Genomic DNA, 7,748 nt, shown 5'->3' on the forward strand with positions numbered 1-7,748 from the left:
GCATGTCGGGATTTTCTGTTGGTTGAGTAGAAAGGAAGTGGTTGGGGCAGCGGGTGGAAAGAAGCGGGGCCGTGGCACTTGAGCACACAACAGATGGCTTCAAAGGCATAAATAAGGGTCTTTAAAGGAGAAGAAAGATCTGAGACAAAAGCAGGATCTTTCACACACTGTGCAAGTACTGCGGGATGCTCTGGGCAAGGCATCATTTGAATCTATGGTATCAGATAAAACGAGTGACATCTTCATGAACCTGGGAAATGTCGGCTGTGCAATAGCTGATAAAAAAGCCTGCAAGTGACATCCTGCTAATCTTCAGGGATTCGTATGTAAGTGATGAGATATTAGACTACCAAACTGATTTTTAAAATGAAAATAAATCAGACATGAGCAGACTATTCTGGAAACACCATCCTTATGGCATTTCAATAGATTTTGTAAGAAGTCCTGTAGTGTTCAGGCCAGAATAAGAGGAGATATAAAGCCAGACATCAGATGCACAGCGTAGCAGTTTGCAAATTTATTTTTCCTTTGAAAGCAGTTCTGTGCATACAGGTGCTTCACTTTCAGCACTTAAAGAAAAGTCCTAGTAAATGATTTTTCACTGTGGAGTTCACTCAACTCCCTTGCTGTTGTCGGTGGGATTCGGGCTGTCCATACCACAGCACGGGTAGCTCCTGAGTCTTTGCAAGCGGGAGGTGTTTTGCCAACGGCTTCCAAAGATCTTTGCTGATAGCAGCATAATATTGGGTGCCACTACCGTGTCTGCAGGGAAATGATTGTAGTTTCTGCTGCTTATCTGTTCCCAGTAGGATCCATTTACCCTAGCTCCTTTTACCTGTCAAAGCCTTAGCCATGTTCTTTTATTACCTCTCGCTTTCTTTTTTCCTCTAACATGTCTTCATCCCCGCTCCTTAGCACAGTAAATCCTGCTACTTATTAATAACATTCATAGTTGTAATCTCTGTTAGCAGTCCTGGGCTCCTTCCCAGGCTACTTTTGGCCTTACTCGTTTTGGAAAAGCACTTGCAGAACTGTGCAGCTTTAAACTTGGTGTTCAGAAGTTAAAAACAAAGAGCTTACAGTGCACTGGGCTGTAACCTGCTTCCATGAGAAACTGCTTCAGAACATCCCTTTGGTTTTGTTAGTAGCGTGTTTTTAAAGTAATTTTGACTTGAAATTTCCAAATTAATATTGTTGCAGGTTTATGGCGACATATGTATTCTGCTACTTATTTTAAACTTATTTAAACTACTTATTTCTGGTCAGAAAATAGGCTTGCATTTCTGCCATTTATTTTTAATTTTATTTTCATTTTATAGATTTTTTTTTCTCCTGATTTGGGAACAAACATTTAAAAAGTATAGTCTTTTGCTGAAAGGGAAGTCCATGGTATGTCATTTCAAAAACTCAAATGGACCAAAATGTTTTCAAAGCCAAATATACTTCTGAACTCTCTAGCAGCCCAGATTAATGAAAAGCTTGTCTAACAGCATGTCCAAAACAAAAAAGAAAAGGGAAAAAAAAAAAAAGGTTTGCTGGAATCTAGGAGACAAGGAAGATTTCTTCTAAAATTCTCTCAAATTTCCAGGAGACTACTTTTGTCTTTTAGAACCTGCATTTTCTGAAGAACAACATTAGAAATGTTCTTTCAGATCACCTTTATTTAAAATGTGAAGCAATAAGTAATGAGTGACTACAGCTTCTTTTAAAATAGCTTTGTTTATTTAAAAATAAAAATATTTCCTGATCTTTACGGTTGGTTTTTATTAGGAACTAGATATGAAGAGATGTTCTTTGGCAACAGATTTTTTTGTACAAAAGGGACTGTCCAGTATCATCTAGTTATTGTATCTCCTTCCAGGGGAAACATATATTAGGTATTCTTCTGGTATTCTTCTTTGAGCTGGCAGAAGCCTCTGAATCTCCTGGATATTACTAAAATGTCACCAAATCCAAGAGAATGTAAAACCTGTAACTGTTCAGACTTCTTTGTACACTTCAGAAGATGCTGCAGAATCTGTGAGAATTCTTGATTTTTGAGCTGAAAATGGAAATGCAATCTCACATGAGGCTTTCAGACTGCAGGAAACAAAAGTCCCGGTGCTACCTAGAAAACAAACAAAAGGACTGTCCATAGATAGATTGCCTTTCTTTACCAATTTTGCTTTTTTTAAAAAGAGTTTTGAAATTGTGTGTGTGTGTGTTTTGCTTTTAGAATTGCCCTTTTTAATAGGAGTCTTCTTTTGCTTCCACATTTCTGAATTAAGTGTAAATTTCTTTGGTCACCTTCCTCTTTGGACGTGCATGTGCAATGCTTGCTTCTTTTTAACCACAATGACCAGAGAAGCAAAACATGAATTTTAATATCTCTTATAGGAAGTAGCTACCTGCTCTTGATTGTATTGTATGCACAAATTTAATATTGTGCATAGGCCAAGAGACAAATAAAATCTCAGGTGCAGATTTCTTAAGCAGCTTCTTTGCAAAGTGTAATGAAAAGTTTGATCATAAAAATGGGTGACTTCTTATCATTAGGGTGATCTCCTGTGCTGAACTGTGTGATGATTTCATGTTTGTCTTGTCAATTTTCTAACTTCAGAATTATTCTTACTTCCCTCATGTACTTATTTATTTTGGTATTATTTTTATGTGTAAATTTAAATTCCAAATTATAACATGGTACATCTATTCATGTATTCATAAGTTATACAAACTGGTGCTAAAAAAGCTGTTATTGAATTGGCTTGTAATAACTACACAAGTTTCACAGAAGCAATATAATCAAGAAATTTTAGACCTCTGTAATAAAATGAACGATACACAAGCAAAGCATGCCTTATGCTATGCTCTTGGTTTGTCTTTGCAGCATTTTGACCATACTGGCATTCTGAAATGTTTGACTGCCAAGACTCAATGATAATTGCTGAAATATTTAATTCTTCACTGCCCACTGAATATTGACTAACGTGTACTTTCATTTACTGTGTCCTCAGCATGTTGTAAGGAGTTACACTGTAGGATGCCTTGCCTGAAGCTATTATTGGAAGTATAGCATCCTGAGCACCTGACGGTTTACGAACAGCGTGATGCAGAAACCACACTGGAAGGACCTTTGCTTACTGCTTATTACCACAATGCTGTTCTTATAGATTACAGTTGATTTCTGCATTAACACAGGCTGGCTCTGCCACTCAGCAACTAATCACTTTATCAGCAGGATACCAGGTAAATACTTCTGTGATAAATAAGATGTTTAGAGCCTAAATTTGTAATCTAAATTCAGACACCAGCCTCCACACCACAATATACAGAATGGATTTTCCATTTTTCTGTTCAGTATTTCACTTATGCTTGGTTCAGACACAACTACTGTCAGCTGGAAAAATTAATTACTTAATTATTTTTACAATCATTTGATGTCAGAGTTGCAAGCAAAAATATTAACCATTTTAAATAACTTTCACATCAGCAGAGCAAATACATATACAATAATTAAATCATGCCATACTGCTGTGTACAAGTAAAAAAGGCAAATACAGGTTTTAAGAACTGCAAAAGAAAAAGGGGACAGCACATAGCTTTGGCAGAAGCAAGAAGAGTCCAGAGCAAACTTACTCAAAGAATGACCCAGACAGGAGATGTAATTCAAACCAAGGATTCAGATTCAGCTCTCTGTGACCCAGAGTCCAGTTTGGTGCATCACATCTGTGGCTTAATGCTTCAAGGAGATTGTTTTTGAGCTGCAATACAGTACATGAGCTATAGCCATGCACGATAAGAAAAGTAAAACGACAGGCAAAGTGTAATTATTGAGGTGGTAATTGCTAGTAACTGAAGGAGAGAAAATAGCAAGAAAAAAAATAGAGAATTGGAAGACAAGGATGAGCATATTAATGCTTAGCTTAGTTGTGCGTTAGTCCCAGCTCTTTATCCTTTGTGTTAGCCAATAAATAATTGCTGAGTACTCTTGAGCTGTGTATATACTGCTCGTAAAATCTCTCTGTGAATGATGAAATATGACCAAACCTGTAGAGTGAGAGTTATTGAGGGTCTCTCTATAATCTGCTGTACGTATATGAGACAGTCTGTCGTCCATCCAAGTGGCTGGATGGGTTAGAAAGCTGCATGGATTCTGCCCTCTGCTTTGTGATTCCTCGAGAGAGCAAAATAGGCTTCTCTTTTACAGCATGAGCACATGTCTGTATGACATATGTATTTGCCCTTTGCAAACAGGTGCCAGCTTAGAAACATACCCTGCTTATCCATGAAATAACCTGTGGGTTTAAGATCCCGTGATTCTACTTTTCTGTGGAATTACAAGGATTTTTTTATTTTTCCAGGTGAACCAAGTTCACATTGCACATGCTTGGCACCGTGCCACTCATCTGCATATATTTTGTATGTTTGATTCTTCTGTCAGTTTGCTTATCAGATATGTGATTGTATTGCTATTTCAGGATGAGGCATAGATAATCTAATAATAATTAGTTTTGTGTACATCTTCATCTTGGGTTATTAGAACTGACACATCCATAATTTCTATAGTTCTGCCCTAGGACCTGTTTTTAGTTGAGCCTTTATCCCTTCTTTATCCATTCTTCTATGAATAAATCTCAAGTAATTTAATATATTATGCTTATAGTATATAGCCATTAAATATAGATTGTATCCTTCTATAATATTATATTATAGATTCACTCAGTTTCAGTCCATATTTGTAAAAAGTAGACCAATTAATTTATATTAACTTAAACACAAAGTTGTTCTTTAGTACTAGGAAAGGGAATTGTATTTATTAACATCAGGGAGGTGCATCTAGAACAGGGCACAAACAAAATGTTTTTTCTTAAGAATAGAAGACCTGCTGTACTACAACAGACCAGTGCTTCCAGTTAGCCCAATATGCTCTGAGAGAGGCAATAAGAGATGCTATTGAGGAAGACCACGTGAGCCTGGCCGTTTTCTGCAGTCTTTTACCTGTGTATTTCCCCAGCATGCAGAAACGTACTAGGAGTGTTAGAGGGTACATTTCTGCCTATCCTTTTTTGTGCTTCTTTAAGGAGCAGTTATTTATGACTTTGTCTAATCCCTTTTTGAACCTATTGACACCCTCTGCCTTTATGAGCTGCTTTGGTAGCAAATTCCAGAAGTCCACTGTCTGCTGTGTAATCAAGTATTTCCTTTTATCTTTATTTAACCAATCTCCTACTAGTTTCATTGAGCGTGCCTTAGTTCTAGTGCTGTGGGTTGATGAACAGTTCTCCGTTCACCTTTTCTGCTGCCTTCTGACAGGATATACCCCGACCACGTCCCTCTCAGCCTTCTCCTCTGGAAACTGAGGACTCTCAGGTTTTTGTGTCTCCTCAAATGACAGCTGTTTCATTCGCTTGATCATTTTGGTTGCCATTCTCTATACTCTTTCTAACTTGACTATGCCCTTGTGAGATACAGCTACACAAATTACTCAAGGTTTGGGAGCACCATATTTTTGTACCGTCACAAAACGACACCCTCTGTCTTGTTTCTTGATTGCCACTAAAGATTCAGCTAACGATTTCAAACAACCGTCAATGATAACACCAGGATCTCTTTTTTGAGTTGTGTCTCAAATGCAACTTTCTTCAAAAAGCACTTTGAACTAATCACAAACAAACAGCTTTCAATCATTGTAATTTGAGCTGTGTTACACAGTAAAATGAGCTGTGTGTTTACTCAAGCTCTGTGAATTATTCAAGGAACTGTCTCTAGAACTGATTTTGAACTACTTTTATTGAAAATATTAATCACTTAATACAGGGAATAAATTAAAACAGTACAAATGTTACTGGAAAGAAAAGTATCTCCCTAATAACATTTCAAAATTTAATTGACAGATAGGAATCTTAATACTGAAAATTTATGCATTCTAAGTTGTTAAGAAACGTATACAGGAAGCCGGTCCCTTAGGGATAAACATTGCCTAAACTTTAAGACAATCGGGTGCAAAGTGAAGGTCTCATTGCACCTCCAGATGGGAGTACCAGGATAAACACAGGCTCAGGAGTATCAGGATAAACACCAGAGAGCTGGAAGACAAGCCCTTCCTTTGTAATCTTACTACTAAGATGAAACTGCATTAAAAGTAGAGGAGGTAGATAAAACGTAACTGGTCATGTCCTATCTTGGCAATCAGATCTCAATTTAACCTAATTTTGTTACTCTGTGTTACTATCTAAACCAGTCTAACGTTACACCCTGTAGTCAGTTCTGCCAGAGGTGAGAAGTCCACCATTTCTACAGTTCTTGCTTACAGCCACTTCCTTTGGTTTTCTCTACTTTAACATTGCCTTGTGGCCTAACTTGGATAGAAACTTAATATATAATGTGCAGTTTGGCCTATTAAAAAGTCTATTACTCTCATTACTTCCCCTGCTGCTTTCTCTGAGAATGCCTTCCACTTGCTCTCTGGATCAGGTGCAGACCTTTTTGTGTTTATCTGGTACTTAGCATAACTGGGTTCCCAGTCCTGTGCTTTTAGATACTATTTAATACCAGGGCTAAAACAGACTCTGCAGAAGAGAGAAAAGAGGGAGAGGAAGCATAGAATGCATCACTGGCGAATAGCATCAGGTATGAGTGGAGAAGTTGCTGGGAAGGGAACAGATGAGATTTCATCTTGCTTTCAAGAAAAATATTCTAACCAAATACAGACCAAGTTGCCCCAATATCTGCCCCGAGACATATGGGCACATTGATAACAAAAATCTTCTAGCAACATACAGGTCGAAGTGAATGTTGCAGCGAGTTGCAATACATTGGTTATCACCAGAGAGGCTGAGATGAAATAGAAGGAAGGGTGAGGAATTGAATTTCATCTTGCTTAAAGTATATGATCTTTTGATCTAGGTTAAATAGAAGAAAAAAACCACCACATATAGAGTTAAACATGAAGGAGATTTTTTTAAGTTAAGGAACAATATTGGCACAAGATATAATGCTTATCTTGGTAATAAATACATGTAAACTGGAAATTATATCTGAAGGCCAAGTTCTGGAATAATGTCCTAAATAGAGTCCTGAGTGTGAAAAGCCTAAAGGGTTTTAAAACTGAGTTTTAAACATTTTTGGAAAGATTGTATAGAAGATCCTTGGAGAGAAAATTAAGTTGTTCTATATTGCATGTGTTACTACCTGCAAAAGGGCAAGCAAAAGAGACTTTTATTTACACTTGTGTAACAGAATGCAAACATTATATTGATCTCATGTGTCGGCTTCTGCTGCTTATCTTTGGAGCAGGGCAGGAGGCTCTTCCCCCTCTTTCCTAATCTTTCCCCCTGTTTCCTAACCCTGGGCTTGCAGGACAAAATCTGTTTGTGTTTCTATTGACATTAAAACTGCCAAGGTGTGTTTGTGGTGTATACTGCTTGTGTGCTTAGCATTAATCTGTTTTGCCAGAATTGCAGTCAACAGAGAATTTTTCCCTAAGTCAGTTTTGCAGGGACAACAGGTTTTTCCCACCATCTGGGAGTTTTCTTCAATAAATTCCTTCTTGTTGCATTGACAACTGTCAGTTGACAACTCCCTTAATCTGCCCTGTTCTCATCTTGTGACAATTGCTACGGCTCTTGACCTCTTATTAAAATTCTTAAGCCTCGTGATGTGGAAGCATCATGTATCATTGCAAGTGGAGTAGATGTTCTGTGGGCTTCTTCAGCAGCCATCTGCCTGTACCTGAGACTTCTGGAGACTGGACTTGCCTCCATTATTCT

Source organism: Calonectris borealis, chromosome 2 (genome assembly GCF_964195595.1).
Source record: "Calonectris borealis chromosome 2, bCalBor7.hap1.2, whole genome shotgun sequence".
Taxonomy (NCBI): domain Eukaryota; kingdom Metazoa; phylum Chordata; class Aves; order Procellariiformes; family Procellariidae; genus Calonectris; species Calonectris borealis.